The sequence below is a fragment of the Bubalus kerabau genome, chromosome 10, assembly GCF_029407905.1.
Source record: "Bubalus kerabau isolate K-KA32 ecotype Philippines breed swamp buffalo chromosome 10, PCC_UOA_SB_1v2, whole genome shotgun sequence".
Taxonomy (NCBI): Eukaryota; Metazoa; Chordata; class Mammalia; order Artiodactyla; family Bovidae; genus Bubalus; species Bubalus kerabau.
The window spans coordinates 90,250,504-90,270,105 of NC_073633.1; the positions used below are offsets into that span (position 1 = coordinate 90,250,504).

General features: G+C 42.7%; 1 long non-coding RNA gene across 6 annotated transcripts in view; it reads right to left on the reverse strand.

Moving 5' to 3' along the window:
• Positions 1 to 19,602, reverse strand: part of LOC129621793 (uncharacterized) — a 23,116-nt gene continuing 3,514 nt past the window's right edge. For 4 of the 6 annotated variants that reach the window (XR_008699685.1, XR_008699682.1, XR_008699684.1 and 1 more), the window contains exons 3-4: positions 18,405 to 18,621; positions 1 to 911 (exon numbers count right to left, since the gene is read on the reverse strand). This is a non-coding gene — a long non-coding RNA (uncharacterized LOC129621793). Of the gene's footprint in view, positions 912 to 16,265; positions 16,864 to 18,404; positions 18,622 to 19,602 lie in introns of those variants that run through there. The other 2 variants (XR_008699686.1, XR_008699687.1) reach the window with 2 other exon arrangements.

Here is a 19,602-nt window from a genome sequence, read left to right on the forward strand (position 1 = left end):
ATTTTAATGAAATCCAATTTATTTATTTTTTTCTTTCGTCACTTGTGCTTTTGATATGCTATCTAACAAACCACTGCCTAATCCTTGGTCACAAAGATTTGCTTCCCTCTTTTCTAAGGGTTTTATAGTCTTTGGCTCTAACATTTAGATTCATGATCCCCTCCCCTCATTGGTTTATCATCTCCCAAGGATAAATGCATTTTACAGCACATTTGTTTGGTGTAATAGGCTCTGCATCGTCTGTTGCCTTTATACTGGGATGAGACACTTCCTTTATAAAGTTATTCATATTCAGCAGTTCAGTGAAACAGACATTTACCTTCAACAACCTTTGGCTTCCATTATGACAAAAACAAGTTAAGTTTCTTGGGATTTAGATATATGTAATAAAATAGGTCTTCCAGACTCCAATCAGGCTGTGCCCTACCACAGAAAAAGATTGGAGATATTCTAGACATTGAAAACTTTGGAGGTGTTTGGGAGCTTGGTAGTTTAAACCAGCTTGGATAATCTCCTGTGACCTCGATCCTGAGGAAGAAGGAATACAACTGCAGAACTCTTCATCTGGGGGCTTGATGCTTGCCAAGCAGTCACCTCACCACAAGCCCGACCACCCAGGCCCTTTCTACGTCCTCCTGTGGTTCATTCTTCCAGTTGTTCTGATTGTTCGATTCAGCCATTGTCTGAGCCATTGTCTGCCAAGATGTTTGGGTTTGGAAATCCTTCATTACACCTCTGGACAATCACATTTTCTGACAAATCTTGAATTTGTTGGTCTTTGACAGTTGGTGACAAAACTACTTGTCCTTTCCTTGGACATTGGTTTTGTGTGGTTGTTGATCTTCAAAGGATATGTTTGTTCCCCTCTTTGTCAGCGAATCCTTTGACTTTTCTATTTCTTCGAATTCCTTCTGAAACAAGAAAGAAATTTGTTAAAAAAAAAAAAAAAATCAAACTCTACTTTTCATCTGGTTAAGTTTCTTGGGATTTAGATTTAGCACAACTGGAAAAATAGTGCCAAAAAGAAAGACAGTTTAAACCCAAGTTATCTTTACTTTATCCTTTTTTGCATTAAACCTCCACCAAACAATGTAATTAGCCAAGGGCTACATTTATAAATTCCTACAATGAGATAATTACTTCCCCTAGAGAGAAACAGCAAAAAATCTGGCCATCCAAAGTCTTCACTTTCTAGTAAGCCAGCCCACACAATATGCAGAGAGACAGCTTGGTCATCCTTCCAAGAGAGATTTTGAAACTGATCTGTGATTATCTTCTGTTACCCAATAAATAGAAATAACATCCATCACCCAGGAAGCCACGTGTAGGGAAACCTACAAAAGACTACAGAACACATAAGCTCTTGGCTGTCAAAACTCCATGCCATTTTGAGGTGTGGATCCAGAGATGGACTTGGATTCCTCTGCTGTTGATTTGCTCCTAGAAATGCCAGGCCCTCCTGGTCAGAACAGAACCAGACCCAAATCCCCAACAATAGCATAGGATCTTGTTTCCTCTGTGTCAGGATGCTTTTTAACAGAAATAACTGGGTTAATAACATGTCTATAAACTTCATTTAATATTGAACCCTTAAAAGATGCCTATGAGATCGTATTGATCTAATTAAAAGGAGCAGGTACAAAACATATATATATATATATCATATGTATATATGATGGCCCTTTTAGTAAAGTGCTTATATATGTTTATGCTGCTGCTGCTGCTGCTAAGTTGCTTCAGTCGTGTCCAACTCTGTGCTACCCCACAGACGGCAGCCCATTAGGCTCCCCCGTCCCTGGGATTCTCTAGGCAAGAACACTGGAGTGGGTTGCCATTTCCTTCTTCAATGCATGAAAGTGAAAAGTGAAAGTGAAGATGCTCAGTCATATCCGACTCTTAGCGACCCCATGGACTGCAGCCTACCAGGCTCCTCCATCCATGGGATTTTACAGGCAAGAGTACTGGAAAAGTCTAGAAAAGAGATACATTATTTTCTCCAGATAAACTACATGTTTTCCACTTTATACTTTAAAAGAAACTGTGATGAATATATTTTACTTTCATAGTAAAAAATTAATTGGGCCAAATCATTTTTTTTTTAAATAGGTCTTACCCTGAACTCAAATGCATGTTCAGAATTTTTAAAATATTCCGCAAAGAGTGCATATTCGAATCTGCTGCTCTGCAGGAAAACTTTAATCAGCCTTTAATGGTGGAGAACCAGGCCAAATGTCTGCTGCTCAAGCAGGCGGGGCCCAGCCCTAAATTCCAGGTCACTGGGCGGTTTGCCTCGGCAGCCGGCTCATGGTGCTTTTGCCCCCTGCTGGATAACTTAGGAAAGGGCAGTCTCGGTCCAGAGTTTCTCCAGGGCTAAGACAGTGGAGAGATGAATGCTTAAGAACCCAGTGGCACTTGGAAAAACTGGCCTTATTCCTCAAAACTATTCTAAAAAGTCTTGCCACAGGGAAATTAATCATGTAGCAACCTTTTCAAGTTCCTTCCCCTGTCTCCTTTTTTTAACACATATATGTATCTTTTAAATGTCCCAGACCTCATTCTAGGTGCATAGAACTTAGATTTGGTTTTGTGCCACCCTCTGTTTTATAGCATAAATTGTATTGCATTGTACTTTTATTTTTTACTTGCTTTCTTCAGCGGTCAATGTATCCTGGCAGGGTTAGGACAGGTCGAGAGAAACCTGTATGACTGACAGTGGCCTCCACATTTTGCATCCTTTGTCAGTGCATACAGGCCAGCTTCACTCTTTTTGACCCCTAAATAGTATTCTATGGTATGCTGCTGCTGCTGCTAAGTCGCGTCAGCACTGTCCGACTCTGTGCGACCCCATAGATGGCAGCCCACCAGGCTCCTCTGTCCCTGGGATTCTCCAGGCAAGAATACTGGAGTGGGTTGCTGTTTCCTTCTCCAATGCATGTTAAGTCGCTTCAGTCATGTCTGACTCTGTGCGACCCCAGGGACGGCAGCCCACCAGGCTCCCCTGTCTACGGGATTCTCCAGGCAAGAATACTGTAGTGGGTCTATGGTATGAATAGGCCACAATTAACCATTTCTCTCCTGATGAACCTGTAGGTCCTTTCTAATTTTTAGCTATTGCTGAAATATTGTGTTGACATCCTGATAGATGCTTCCTTGTGGATATAGTCAAATCTAGAATTTTTCCTTTATCAGTTCAGTTTGGTTTAGTGGCTCAGTCAAGTCTGACTCTTTGCGATCCCAGGGACTGCAGCACACCAGGCCTCCTCATCTATCACCAACTCCCAGAGCTTGCTCAAACTCACGTCCATTGAGTCAGTGATGCCATCCAACCATCTCATCTTCCGTTGTCCCCTTCTCCTCCCACCTTCAATCTTTCCCAGCATCAGGGTCTTTTCAAATGAGTCAGTTCTTTGCATCAGGTGGCCAAAGTATTGGAGTTTCAGCTTCAGAATCAGTCTTCAAATGAATATTCAGGACTGATTTCCTTTAGGATGGACTGGTTGGATCTCCTTGTTGTCTAAGGGACTCTCAAGAGTCTTCTCCAACACCACAGTTCAAAAGCATCAATTCTTCGGTGCTCAGCTTTCTTTATGGTCCAACTCTCACATCCATACATGACTACTGGAAAAACCATAGCTTTGACTAGATGGACCTTTGTTGGCAAAGTAATGTCTCTGCTTTTAAATATGCGTCTAGGTTTTCCTTTATGGTTTGTGTCTCTTTGGGCTTCCCAGGTAGCTTAAATGGTAAAGAATCTGCCTTCAATGCAGCAGACCTGGGTTCAATCCTTGTGTCAGGAAGATCCCTTGGAGAAGGGCATTGCAACCCACTCCAGTATTGTTGCCTGGAGAATTCCATGGACAGAGGAGACTGTCAGGCTATACAGTCCATGAAGTTGAAAAGAGTTGGACACGACTGAGTGACTTTCACTTTTTTGGGTCTTGTATGTCTTGTTTAAGAGGCCTTAGCTATTCTAAAGTTATACAGTGTCTTCCTATATTTTCCATTCTTTTTTTTTCATTTTGAACCTCAGGTGCAGTGCTGACTTAATCATACTCCTTGCCTCCTCAGTTCATACTCCACATAGTCATCATTGGTTTGTATAGGACATATTTTATTAAAGATTCCCTTTTCTCCCTGTTTTCCACTCCCAATCCCCCTTCCCACTATAGACATTTGCTTTGATATGTTTAACAGCTATAACAGTATTTGTGTGTTTCCTTGTAAGATATGTAGTATACATATGGAATATTTATATAAGTGATATTGTGCCATATCCACATGGCTGTGGTACATGCAATTTTTTGCTCCTAATTGCTTGACTCATCCTTTCCCCCAGTAGTGAGCCCCAGGAACCTTCAAACCCCAGTAGCACAAACAGCCCTGCAAGGGACAACCTCATGTATGGTTGGTCCTATGTGAGAAGCTTTCTAGAGTGTATTTCCAGATTGCTTATGTTCTCGTCTAATGTATTTTTTTTTTCGTCTAATGTATTTTTAAATTTCATTTATGTATTTATTTTTGGCTGTGCTGTCTGTGTTGCTGCTCGGGCATCTCTCTAGTCGTGGTGAATGCGGGCTACTCTCTAGCTGTGGCGCGTGGGTTTTCATTTCAATGGCTTCTCTCGTTGTGGAGCACGGCCTCTAGGGTGTGCGGCTTTAGTAGTTGCAGCATGTGGGCTCAGTACTTGCGGCTCCCAGGCTCTAGAGCACAGGCTCAATAGTTGTGGCACACAGGCTTAGCTGCTTCGTGGCATGTGGGATCCTCCCAGACCAGGGTTTGAATCCATGCCTCTTGCGTCGGCAGGTGGATTCTTTACCACTGAGCCACCAGGGAAGCCCTCTAATACTCTTTTTTTCTTCTATTCATATGTCCATCCACATTTGGTTAGTCTGTCTGAACACATTTAACTTTTGCTATGATCTTGACTCAATTAATTCTTGAAATTTTCTTTTGGCAAAAAGCATTCCTAATTTCCATTTTGGTCATGTTTCTTTGTCAGGGTTTAAGTCAGGGTTTGGGGTGGGGAGGCATTTGTTTGATTTGGTTAGGTGATAATAATGTGAGTTTGCCTGTGCTCAGTTGCTCAGCTGTGTGACTCTGTGACTCCACAGATGGTATAGCCCACGAGGCTCTTTCGTTCATGGAATTTTTTAGGCAAGACCTGGAGCAGGTTGCCACTTCCTACACCAGGGGCTCTTCCTGACTCAAGGATCCAACCCATGCCTTTTGTGTCTCCTGCCTTGGTAAGCAGATTCTTTCCCATTGCACCACCTGGGAAGCCCCTTATGACTTTGTTTGGGTCCCTCCTAAAGCAGAACTGAGACAAAGACTTTGGTGACAATAGTTTGAGAGAGTATCTTAGGAAGACAATGAGGAACAGGGGAGAGTGATACAAGGAAAAAGGGAAAGCCAATGAAAGATGCATTACTGAGCTGGTTATCACTGTGAACAGTTGGCACAATCTCCCTAGAGAATCTTTGAAGAACCAGGTAAAAACCACCCAGAATTGTCCCTCTGAAGAATGGGAGGTTGGGACATTTATCTGTCAACCTTCATTCTTCATTGGCTGCGAGTTGCCCCTTGGGACAGACAGATAGGCAGACACACACACACACACATATGCACACACACACATACGCACACACACACACACACACACACTTTCCCGCCGTGGCTTTGCCTGCGAGTGGAATGAACAAACTTCTAAGCTAAGAGAAAAGCTGAGTGACTCACTGGTACTTGAGATGGGTGGCCATCAGCTCCCACAGGAGCACTGACTTTCAGCCGCCCTGTGGGTGTGCACGTCCTTATCTGTTAACTGCTCTCTGCCCCACTTCTTTCCCTGCAGTTGCTATTCATGTATTGACTATATCTGACCTCTCTGTCCTGGCCTAAGCAAGACCCGCTCAAACCTCTCCCTGGGCTGGACCTATTATAGCATCCCCCTGCCTCCCTGGCCTCAGGCCTTCCGCTCACACCACTGGCTGGCCTTCAGCAGCCCCCACCCTGAAAATTCAGCACTTTCCTCCCACCTAGCAGATGTGCCCATTTCAGGTCTCATTCCAGCTTCACTTTTTCTTTCTTTTCCTCTTCTCTCCCCTTTACACTGTAAGCTTGCCAGGATTCCCAATAGCATCAGATCATTTGCTTACTTGGTGTCACAGAAAGAACCCCTACTCAGCTTCAAATAATAAAAATATGCAGAACAATATCTAATACTGTTTGAGCACTTTACTAAGTGGCAAACACCTTGTGAAATGGAATTTAGTCGTTTCCTTATTTTAGCTTTGCAACAACTCCATAAAGTAAGTACTATTATCATGTTGATTTCACAGTCAAGGAAACCAGCTTGGAGTAGATGACTCACTTAGCTGATGGAGCTGGGCCTCAAACGTGGGCATTTGGCCTTGAGGATTTCTTTTTGACCACTGCAGTCAGCTCAACCATTATCTGCCAACTGACCCTTGGAGAAGGGACTTCACTTCTTGTGCCTGGTTTTTGACTTTTCAAACAGAACAGTCTTTATGGTTCTTTTTTCCTCTCACAAGATTACTGAAAGTATGAAGTGAGATTAAAAAAAAAAATCAATATAACACCTTGGCGATTTGAGGGTTTGTTTTTTTTTTTTTTTTGCTTCACAGCGTTATCATTATGTGATACTTTCTTCCTAGGGCCAACCCTAATGAATTTCTCCCTTGGCCTCCAGATACCTGAAATTCTACAAGTAGAAATTTATTCATCTGCTGTCAGCTCACAGTTCTATGGGAGAGGATAGACAGTAATACTTCTCAGCCATTCCTACCTTAGCATGAGTGAATTTATGACCTTTTCTGAGGGCTAGTTTTGAAAGAGGAGACAGGCAAAAAGCATGAATGCACTAAGGCTGGATTAAAGGGAAGCCACACTAGGTCATCACCCTAGAAAAGCTCTTGCACCTGTGCACCAGGATTTACATGCAAGAATGTTCTTGGCAGCTTTGCTCCTGGTAGCCTCAAACTGGAAACAACACTATCCAGCAAGAACAGAATGGAACAATGCACTGTATTGTATTCATAGGAGGGAATACAATACAGCAATGAAAAGGAGCAGCCTATAGCTACGTGGCCAGTGACTTGCTTCACTTTCATAAACGTAATGTTGAGGGAAAGAATGTTGACACAGAAGAATGTATTCAGCAGGAATCCATACATGTAAAGTTCAAAGATAGGTGGTAACATTACAAATAATAAGACAGAAGTTGCTCTCAAGAATGTCAGGATAATAGCAGTCAATTCTAATGGGGAGAGAGGGAGTTGTGACTACTCAGGGGACATACACAGGTTTCTTGGAGGCTAATAGTTACTATTTCTTGATCTAGGTGTTGCTTACATAGAGTTGCTTTGAAATTATAGTTGGTCCCTCATTATCCATGGATGTTGAATCACAATCCGGAGGGCTGACTATACTACACCACCTTACATCAGGGAACTTTGCATCTGAGATTCTGGTATCCATGCTGAGTCCTGAAACCAATGCCCTACAGATACCAATGGACAAGTGTTTGTGAAACTGTTCAAGTATGTTCTATGCACTTTATACATGTATGTTTTATCTCTCTCTTTTGAAAAACTGAAAGAAGGGAAGGATGGGAGGAAAGAAAGGAGGGTGGGAGGGAAGGAAAATCAGTCCCGCAAACCAGACCTCATTTCTTCATATAGCTAAACTAGGTCTGACAGGTCCTCAGAAACCTGGAAGAGAAGTGGTCAGGTTTGGGACAGATGGCGGAAGGCTCTGTACTCAGCATCTATGCATATTCAGTTGTACTAGATATTGTCAAAGGGCTTTTCCGAATTAAACAGATTTATTCTCTCACCAGCCAAGAGTTCCCATTGTTTTGTGTCCTCAGTATCATTTGATTTTATCAGATGTTTTAATTCTTGCTTCTTTTGTAAGATGTGTAAAGGTATCTCATTATTGTCTGAAGTTGCTTTATTCTAGTAATTAATGCACTTGAGCATCTTTTTCATATATTTTTTAATTTTATGAAATGCCTATTCAAGTCTTTTGCCCATTTTTTCTATTGGGTTATTTGTCTTTTTCTTACTGACTGACTGGAGTATGTATATTTTGGATATCAGGGCTTTGCTAGCTGAAAATATCTTTTCCCACTTGACAACTCGTTGCCTGCATTTTTCTAGGTGGGAGGGAACAGAGGCACAAGCATTTGCTGCCTCTGAATTCCTCTGCCTACTGCTTGGGTACCTTAGGGAGTTTGCTCAGCCTTCATGGGCAGTGGCTGCCATTTCTGATGCAACTTAAGAGTTTCTGTTCCCACAAGCAGTGGCCTTGCTGTTCCCTCCAGAGGCAAGCTGCCCAGGAAGCAAGGGAGCCCCTGTGAGAAAAACAATGTGAGCCCTCTCTTGTGTTTTCTTTTCTCCTGCTTCCTCTCCAAAAACAGAGAAAATGAAATTTTGGCACTGTCTCAACTGCATAAGCCTTTACTTCATACATCAGTGCCAAAGAGAATAAAACAGGAAAGGACTTAGAGGTCGGCCAATTTCAGAAGCCCTGTTGTACTTGCGGGATTTTACTGTCTGGACAGTAGTAAATGCTACCTGAGAACTGTGAGCACGACTGTGCCATGGCGAACAGAGACACTCACATGTTGCCAGGGGGCAATGGGTCACGCTGCCTGCATCAGCAGGTGAAGCCGACTTAAAGAATGTTACTGATGGGCTAGGAGGTCATTAGCAATCCTCCCTGTGGTACCTATTTCAATTTGGAACTGGCTTCCAGAGGAAGTGAGAGGAGCTTGAGAGGTAGATGTGCTATTTTTTTGGTCATTTTTATTTTAAAAAAATTTTTAATGGGAGGATAATTGCTTTACAGTGTTGTGTTGGTTTCTGTCATACAGCAACGTGAATCAGCCATAAGTCTATGTTAATTGTGCCTGACAGGAGGCCTGACTTTCTGGTGAGGAGGGTGTGGTGAATCCTGAATTTATAGTCAGTTTAAAGCATTAATTTTCACATGTGACAGGGACAAAAACTTTTGAAGTATAATTCATCAGCAACCCCTCCTCCCATCCTTACTTCCCTACAACATTATCCATTCTCTTACTCAACCTCTTGAGGACAAGTCTTGGTTTATGTGATTTGGAAACCCCACTGGCCAGTGCAAACTAGGTGGCAGGGAGACAGTAGGAGAGAGCCCACCACAGGCTGGAGCCCTGGAGATCTTCCCTGGGGCGGGAGAAGTTGCTGTCTTTCAGGTAATATGGATAATGTTACTTCTGCCTCAACTGACCTCTCTGAGGAGGTTTAGTAAAGGCTTTGCTGATCGCAGAGATATTTAGTAAAGACTTTGTTGCTTTCAGGGCTGTCTGGAGTCAGATTTGTGTTTCTTCTTCTGTTCTCTTTTTTTAATAACTTTTTTTTTTTTGGCTGCACTGTGCAACATGCAGGACCTTAGTTCCCCCACCAGGGATCAAACCTGCGCCCCATGCAGTGGAAGCCTAGAGTCTTAACCACTGGGCCGCCAGGGAAGTCCCTTGTGTTTCTTTGGACCAGGATATGGTGCTAAGGTAGGTCTTAAGGAAGGAAGAGTGTGTGTGTTAGTTGCTCAGTCATGTCCAGACTGTAGCTGACCAGGCTCCTTTATCCATGGAATCCTCCAGGCAAGAATACTGGAGTGGGTTGCCATTCCCTTCTCCAGGGGATCTTCCTGACCCTGGGATAGAACCTGGGTCTCCCGCACTGCAGGCAGATTCTTTACCATCTGAGCCACCAGGTCTTTAGGAAGGAAATGGGGACTCAGATGACTCAGATGGGTCATACTCAGGTGCCTCTCTTTATCTGTACCAGTAGGTCCTCTACACTAACAACACACATTCTACTGGAATGCTGGATGGGATGTAAAATTCTTGGAGACCTGGGACCCATGGACCCCCTGGACTTCTGCACAGGCAGAGCCAGAGGCCAGCACCAGCTCCGAGACCTGCAGCTCCCCTGGTGTCACTCACGGTGCAGCGATGATTAGACCTTGTAGGCATCTCCCCATATGCATGGAGATGATTTCTAAGACCTTAGGACAGAAGTTTACCTTGAACCTTGTCCGATTCAGTACATCGTTCCCTCCAATGAGGGCTGTTTTAGGTTGGTTTTTCTCAAAAGCCACCCCTGAGATGAGGATTTGAGTGCAAGTCCTTTATTCAGGAAGCACCCTGGGAAGGAGCAGCAGGCGCTGGAGGAGGTGTGGGCCCAGTTGCAGCCCCTGATGAGCCAAGGAGGTCGGCAATGGGGAGCGTGAGCCCAGCAGCACCCAGACCCCAGACTGACCTCCAGAGCATCTTGGCCACTGCTTTGCGTCTGCTTTCCAAATCTCTCGCGATTTTTCTCGTGGCCACGCCTAATGTGTACAATACAAAGAGAAGAAATTCTGGAAAACGTAGCTCCAGCTGAGCTATATCTATGGGGTACAAAACCCTGTACAATTCTCCCAATGACTGTACAGAGAATACATGTTCTCAGTCCGCAAAGTCCAACTCCCAGTCCAGCATTTTCTTTGTTTTCCAAATCAATGGAGTTTCTGCCTCTGAACGCCGTTTTGACAGACAGGCCAAATACAGTGGTCCCTCGGTATCCCTGGGGGATTGGCTCCAGAAGCCCCTGCAGGTACCAGAATCCATGGATGCTCACGAGCCTTGTATAAAACGGCTAGCACTGCTGGCTCTCAGAGTTCCCGCGTCCCACGTAAGGTGAGGGCGCCACGATCTCCCAGTTCCGGTCAGTGACTGAAGGTTCACACCGAAGCAGATGCCGTACCATTCCCAGGAACCCCTCAGATCTGGTGACACCTTTGTTCCCCTGCCCCACTTGGGACCACGGGACCTGTGTGCAATGCTAAGGGTCCCAGTGCCTTTCCTCTCTGGGGCTTTGCCTCCTTCCTGAGGCCCTGCCAGGAAGCCAAGACTAAAGGCAATCAATTCCCTTGAACTTTCTTACTAAAGACGTTCCACTGTGAAGCAAGACTGCCTTCTGCTCTCTTATACACCTTCACCGAGGCAATAAACCATTAAAGCTCCCTGTTTAATGGGAAAGAGACTAGCCAGGAAGAAAAAAATTAAACTTTAAAATACTATCCAGGGACCTGGGGCTGTGGTGGCTCTTTTTCCTTTTTAAATTTATTTTATTATCTATTTTTGGCTGTGCTGGGTCTCCGGTGGTGCACACAGGCTTTCTCTAGTTGCAGTGAGCAGGGGCTACTCTTTGCAGGTTTCTCATCGCAATGGCCTCTCTTGTTGCGGAGTACAGGCTCTAGGCACGTGGGCTTCAGTGGTTGCAGCATGCTGGCTCAGCACTTGCAGCTCGCAGACTCTGGAGGGTAGGCTCAGTGACTGTGCGCAGGGGCTTAGTTGCTCCTGGGCACGTAGAATCTTTCTTGACCAGGGGTCCAACCCATGTCCCCTGTATTGGCAGGCGAATTCCCATGCACTGAGCTATAGGGTAGCTATTCTTCTGTGTCTAGATGAGGACATTAAAGTGGTAACAGCAGCTGGAGGCCTCCAGGAAAAAAGCAGCAAGTTTCAAGTGTTCTAATGACGCTGATGTGCAGTGAGCTGGGCCTCATGCTGTTGTTTACAGTAAGAGATGATGCACTGTAGGTACATACGTTCAGTTCAGCTGCTCAGTCGTGTCCGACTCTTTGTGACCCCATGGACTGCAGCATGCCAGGCCTCCCTGTCTATCACCAACTCCTGGAGTTTACTCAAACTCATATCCATTGAGTCGGTGATGCCATCCAACCATCCCATCCTCTGTCATCCCCTTTCCTCCTGCCTTCAATCTTTCCCATCATCAGGGTCTTTTCCAATGACTCAGTTCTTTGCATCAGGTGGTCAAAATATTGGAGTTTCAGCCCTAGCATCAGCCCTTCAAATGAATATTCAGGACTGATTTTCTTTAGGATGGACTGGTTGGACCTCCTTGCAGTCCAAGGGACTCTCGAGAGTCTTCTCCAAAACCATAGTTCAAAAGCATCAATTATTTGGCACTCAGCTTTCTTTATAGTCCAACTCTCACATCCATACATGACTACTGGAAAAACCATAGCTTTGACTAGATGGACCTTTGTTGGCAAAGTAATGTCTCTGCTTTTTAATATGCTGTCTAGGTTGGTCATAACTTTTCTTCCAAGGAGCAAGCATCTTTTAATTTCATGGCTGCAGTCACCATCGGCAGTGATTTTGGAGCCCTCAAAAATAAAGTCTGTCACTGTTCCCACTGTTTCCCCATCTATTTCCCATGAAGTGATGGGACCAGATGCCGTGATCTTAGTTTTCTGAATGTTGAGCTTTAAGCCAACTTTTTCACTCTCCTCTTTCCCTTTCATCAAGAGGCTCTTTAGTTCTTCTTCGCTTTCTGCAATAAGGGTGGTGTCATCTTCATATCTGAGGTTATTGATCTTTCTCCCGGCAATCTTGATTTCAGCTTGTGCTTCATCCAGCCCAGCATTTCTAATGATGTACTCTGCATATAAGTTAAATAAGCAGGGTGATAATATACAGCCTTGATGTACTCCTTTCCTGATTTGGAACCATTTTGTTGTTCCATGTTCTGTTCTAACTGTTGTTTCCTGATCTGCATACAGATTTCTCAAGAGGCAGGTCAGGTGGTCTGGTATTTCCCTCTCTTTAAGAATTTTCCACAGTTTGTGGTGATCCACATGGTCAAAGGCTTTGGTGTAGTCAATAAAGCAGAAGTAGATGTTTTTCTGGAACTCTCTTGCATTTTCTATGATCCAATGGATGTTGGCAATTTGATGTCTGGTTCTTCTGCCTTTTCTAAATCCAGCTTGAACATCGGGAAGTCATGGTTCAAGTTCACGGTTGAAGCCTGGCTTGGAGAATTGAGCATTACTTTGCTAGCGTGTGAGATGAGTACAATTGTGCAGTAGTTTGAGCATTCTGTGGCATTGCCTTTCTTTGGGATTGGAATGAAAACTGACCTTTTCCAGTCCTGTGGCCACTGCTGAGTTTTCAAAATTTGCTAACATATTGAGTACAGCATTTTCACAGCATCATCTTTCAGGATTTGAAATAGCTCAACTGGAATTCCATCACCTCCACTAGCTTTGTTCGTAGTGATGCTTTCTAAGGCCCACTTGACTTCACATTCCAGGATGTCTGGCTCTAGGTGAGTGATCACACCATCATGATTATCTGGATCGTGAAGATCTTTTTTGTATAGTTCTTCTCTGTATTGTTGCCACCTCTTCTTAATATCTTCTTCTTCTGTTAGGTCCATACCATTTCTGTCCTTTATTATGCCCACATTTGCATGAAATGTTCCCTTGGTGTCTCTAATTTTCTTGGAGAGATCTCTAGTCTTTCCCATTCTGTTGTTTTCCTCTATTTCTTTGCACTGATCCCTGAGGAAGGCTTTCTTATCTCTCCTTGCTATTCTTTGGAACTCTGCATTGAGATGCTTATATCTTTCCTTTTCTCCTTTGCTTTTCACTTCTCTTCTTTTCAGATATTGTAAGGCCTCCTCAGACTATCATTTTGCCTTTTTGCATTTCTTTTCTTGGGGATGGTCTTGATCACTGCCTCCTGTACAATGTCATGAGCCTGCCTCCATAGTTCTTCAGGCACTCTGTCTATCATATCTAATCCCTTGAATCTATTTGTCACTTTCAAATAACAGGGAGGGAACACAGCCCTGCCCATCAACAGAAAATTGGATTAAAGATTTACTGAGCATGGCCCCGCCCATCAGAACAAGACCCAGTTCCCCCCTCAGTCTCTCCCATCAGGAGGCTTCCATAAGCCTCTTATCCTTCTCCATCAGAGGGCAGATAGACTGAAAACCACAATCACAGAAAACTAACCAATCTGATCACATGGACCACAGCCTTGTCTAACTCAGTGAAACTATGAATCATGCTGTGTAGAGCCATCGAAGACAGGCGGGTTCATGGTGGAGAGTTCTGACAAAACGTGGTCCACTGGAGAAGGGAATGGAAGACTATTTCAGTATTCTTGCCTTGAGAACCCCACGAACAGTATGAAAAGGCAAAAATATAGGGCACTGAAAGATGAACTCCCCAGGTTGTTAAGTGCCGGAATTGCTACTGGAGATCAGTGGAGAAATTACTCCAGAAAGAATGAAGAGACAAAGCCAAAGCAAAAACAACACCCAGTTGTGGATGTGACTGGTGATGGAAGTAAGGTCCAATGCTGTAAAGCGCAATATTGCATAGGAACCTAGAATGTTAGGTCCATGAATCAAGGCAAATTGGAAGTGGTCAAACAGGAGATGGCAAGAGTGAATGTTGACATTTTAGCAATCAGCAAACTAAAATGGGCTGGAATGGGTGAATTTAACTCAGATGACCATTACATATACTACTGTGGGCAAGAATCCCTTAGAAGAAATGGAGTAGCCATCATAGTCAACAAAAGAGTCCGAAATGCAGTACTTGGATGCAATCCCCAAAATGACAGGATGATCTGTGTTCGTTTCCAAGACTAACCGCTCAATATCACAGTAATCCAAGTCTATGCCCCAACCAGTAACGCTGAAGAAGCTGAAGTTGAACGGTTCTGTGAAGACCTATAAGACCTTCTAGAAATAACACCCAAAAAAGATGCCCATTTCATTATAGGGGACTGGAATGCAAAGGTAGGAAGTCAAGAAAGACTTGGAGTAACAGGCAAATTTGGCCTCAGAGTACAGAATGAAGCAGGGCAAAGGCTAATAGAGTTTTGCCAAGAGAACACACTGGTCATAGCAAACACACTCTTCCAACAACACAAGAGAAGACTACACATGGACATCACCAGATGGTCAACACCGAAATCAGACTGATTATATTCTTTGCAGCCAAAGATGGAGAAGCTCTATACAGTCAGCAAAAACAAGACTGGGAGCTCACTGTGGCTCAGACATGAACTCCTCATTGACTGTTTCTCAGACTAAGTACATATGTACATACATGGTATATGGGGACTGTGTGTGCACAGGGATCTCTGTAGCACTGCATGCACCACAGAGCATGGAGAACAGAGTTGGGTGCTTCTATCACCTATTGATGCTGATGTTGAGAAAGACTGAAGGCAAAAGGATGACAGAGCATGAGGATGAGGTGGTTTGATAGCATCGCCAACTCAATGGACACAAGTGTGAGCAAGCTCTGGGAGATGGTGAAGGACAGGGAAGCCTGGCATGCTGCAGTCCATGGGGTCGCAAAGAGTCAGACACGACTGACTGACTCAACAACAACAACAATCACCTACTTAAACACCTGTCACTAAAGAGCTGCTTAATGAGAGTTTCTTCTGACTTAGCCTTAAACCATCAAATTCTTAACGATTTACTCAGAGCAATATAACTTCCAACACACAAAAATGCTTACATCTTTATTCATATGTTCGTCTATCCACTTTGACTACATAGCTGTCATTTAGCTGTTTCTCAGGGTGATGTTCAGCAGTTTGCTGCTTAGCCATCTTTTTCCAACTAGTTTCTGAAAATAGTGGCTTAATTGAATGTTCTGAGAGTAATTTCATCCTGTTGCCAAGGATTTGGCTGCACATTGTGTTTTAGACTACTTACACGAGACACCCTTTTCAGTTTATTTTTATTCCTGATTTTATTGCACATACCCCTTCCCCTTGCTCTTCCCTAGGTACACTCTCCACCTCACCCACATCCCGTCTGTGTACTCAGAGGCTTTGTGCTGTCAGAAGATACTACTGCGAGTGACAAAGTCGCTCAGTCGTGTCCAACTCTTTGTGCACCCAAGGACTATACAGTCCATGGAATTCTCCAGGCAAGAATACTGGAGTGGGTAGCCTTTCCCTTCTCCAGGGTATCTTCCCAACCCAGGGATCAAACCCAGGTCTCCCGCATTGCAGACGGATTCTTTACCAGCTAAGCCACCAGAGAAGCCCACTGTAATGCTAGTTTAATGATTTTGTGTTCAGGTTGATGAAATCAACTAAAAGAGGTACGTTTATAACAATATTTTTATTAGTGATATCAGAAAAAAAATGGAGAGTGACTGTAGTCGTGAAGGGATAACTGATTACAAACCTGAGTTTGCTGCTTGCGTGATACATGTGCTGCTCAGCACACCAGTGAGTATGTCCCAGGTCCAGGTACTTTTCTCCTTGTGAATAATGATGGCACCATTCAGAGCATAAAGACACCTAAATGGTACTTTAAATTTAGTCTTTAGCTATTTGTACTTCTATATAATCTTTATTGGCATCCCACATGGCACTTGTGGTAAAGAACCCACCTGCCAATTCAGGAGACGTAAGAGACATGGGTTTGACCCCTGGGTTAGGAAGATCCCCTGGATGAGGGCATGGCAACCCACTCCAGTATTCTTGCCTGGAGAATCCCACGGACAGAGGAGCCTGGCAGGCTACAGTCCATAGAGTTACAAAGAGTTGGATATGACTGAAGCAACTTAGCACACAACACATAATCTTTATAACTCTACATCTTTTTATTGTCTCTTGCCATGATAAACACTGAAGCAGGTGTTGACTGCCTCACCAGTGAGTCTGGTTCCGATAAGAACACATGCTGAGGTGTGAATCAGCAGCTCTGAGATCACTAGCTCTTGCCCACTATTTTCCCAGCTGCAAGGAGGAGTTGCTGGGCAGTCCTCTCCAGAATGTAGGAGGGTTCACGCGCACAGCCTCACAGGATTGGTGGAGGCTTGTTTCTCGGGGAGAAACAAGAACTATTTAAAAGAAGTGTTTGAGGGACTTCCCTTGCAGTCCAGTGGTTAAGACTCTGAGCTTTCACTACAGAGGGGCACAGATTCCATCCCTGGTTGGGAAACAAAGATCCTGCATGCTGCACCATGCAGCTGAAAGTAAAAATAAAAGAAGTGTTTGACAAATGAATTTATCTATAAAACAGAAACAGACTTACAGATAAAGAGAATAGACTTGCGGTTGCTAAGCGGGGAAGTAAGGGAGCAATAGATTGGGAGTTAGGGATTAGCAAATACAAACCATTATACATAGAATGGATTAAAAAATAAGGTCCTACTGTATGGCACAGGGACCTATATTGAATATCCTGTGATAAACCATAGTGAATATATATATAAATATATATTCATATATATACATACGAATCATTTTGCTGTACAATAGAGATTAATACGACATTGTAAATCAACTATACTTCAATAAAATAAATTTCAAAAAAAGAAGTATTTGAGACTAAAGGATGCCAGGCTTACTCTTCTCCTGCTTCCCACAAATCAAATGTGGAAAAGAAGAGAAAAAGGTAAAAACACAAAACAATAGCATTTAAAGATGTTCCTGTGGCACATGCCTCTTCTCTGAAGGTCTCTTCTCTAAGCAATAATTCAGCCAAACTCTGGTTTTAAGATTCTTGTGAAATGACAAGATCGCAGTGAGGATGTTATTACTGCAATAATGTATGCTTCATTTTTCCATTACTGAAGGAGAAAACTCTTTGGGGAATGAAATTCAATACTCAATTTAACAAAAGCACTGCATACTAATTCACACTGAAATGTGAAACCAATCCAGTGAAGAAAATGTCCAGATAAAATGAAGTGGGCCATGATAATGATATGGTCTTTTAGTTATGGGTCTCATGTTGTGAGGATTACAAATTCTGTCCTAAATGTTAATTAAGGTTCTCAATATCTCTGGCGGTAAATATAAAGGCAGTCACTTCACAGATTAGAAGATTAAGACAAGGGTCCCTGTGACTGATCCAGAGATGAATAAGAAGTCCCAGAGAGAAGCATGCACATGTGTGTGCTCAGTCATGTCTGAGTCTGCGACCAATAGATTGCAACCTGACAGGTTCCTCTGTCCACTGAATTTTCCAGGTAAGAATACTGGAGTGGATTGCCATTTCCTCCTCCAGGGGACCTTCCCGACCCAGGGATTGAACCCATGTCTCCTGTCACAGCAGGCAGATTCTTTGCCACTGAGCCACTTGGGAAGCCCCATAACATCCTGTACTTCCCCTATGTATGTAACCAAATAACACAGTATTGTGTCTGCTGATTACTGGTCCTAGTCCCTTCTAGACTAAGCTTGGTGAAGCAGAAGTTTGTGCTGATCTTTTTCACCATGTGTACCACAACACCCACATGTAATGGACAATAAAGAATTATTTGCTCAATGCATGAATGAATGAATGAAGCATTTAACAGCAATCTCACTCCCTTTGGTACTTATCACATACTACATATACTGTTACTTGCCCATTTCCCCAACTGCATTATAAACTTCCTGGGTCAGGAACTCTCACATATGATATTCCACTTAGCACCTACTCTGGTGTTAAGCACACAATGGGCATCTATGCACTTGCTTATTAATTTGACAAGAGTGTATAGTGTGTTTCTTTCTGACTTACTTCACTCTTTATAATAGGCTCTAGGTTCATCCACATCATTAGAATTGACTCAAATGTGTTCTTTTTTATGGCTGAGTAGTATTCCATTGTATATATGTACCACAGTTTCTTTATCCATTCACGGGTCGATGGACGTCTAGGTTGCCTCCATGTCTTGGCCATTGTAAACGGTGCTGCAATGAACATGGGGTGCATGTGTCTTTTTCAGTTTCGATTCCTTTGGGGTATAAAGAGAGAAACAAATATTGTATTATTAGTGCATATATATGGAATCTAGAAGGATGGTACTGATGAATCTGTTCACAGAACAGCAATGGAGATGCAGACATAGAGAACAGACTTATGGGCAAGAGAAGAGGGAGAGGATGAGATAAATGGAGAGTAGCATGGATGCATATACAATAACATATGTAAATAGAGAGCCAATGGAATTTGCTCTATGACTCAGGGAACTCAAACTGGGGCTCTGCAATAACCTAGAGGGGTAGGAATGGGTGGGAGGTGGGAGAGAGATTCAAAAGGGAGGGGATATATATACACCTATGGTTAATTCATGTTGATGTATGACAGAAATCAAACCAATATTGTAAACCAATCATCACTCAATTAAAAATAAGTAAATATTATATATAAATAATATATATATACACTACCAAAAAAAAAAGCAAGAGCAGAAAAGTGCAGAAAACTCACAGGGAATCAAGTGTGCTGCAGTTATTAAATAACACTTGAGCACTCAATAGTATTTAATTAAATTTAATTAAATTCAAATTATGATGACGTGCTTGTTTGAAAGCTCAGAAAATATTAACTATAGACAAGTTGAATTTTATATTTATAACAAATGTATGTAAAAAGTAACTACTTTGCAAGATAAAAATAATTCCAAAAAATTCTGTTGGTAATACTACCTTATGAGAATTTCAAGAATGTTTTCTTCCATTTCTTTGCAATAATAATTATAAAAATGTCTGCTAAACACCCATCCTGAGGTTATCTCTGACTTATCCAAAAATAAACTTTGGTTATTAATTATGACTGAAACAAAAATTATATATCACATGATCAATTTTAAGCTAATTAATTTAAATTGATTTGATACAAATTAAATAGTTTAATTAACTACAATTAATTAGTTTGAATTAATATAAATATAATCTGAACAAAGACTACAAGATAAAGACATAGAACCTTGAAT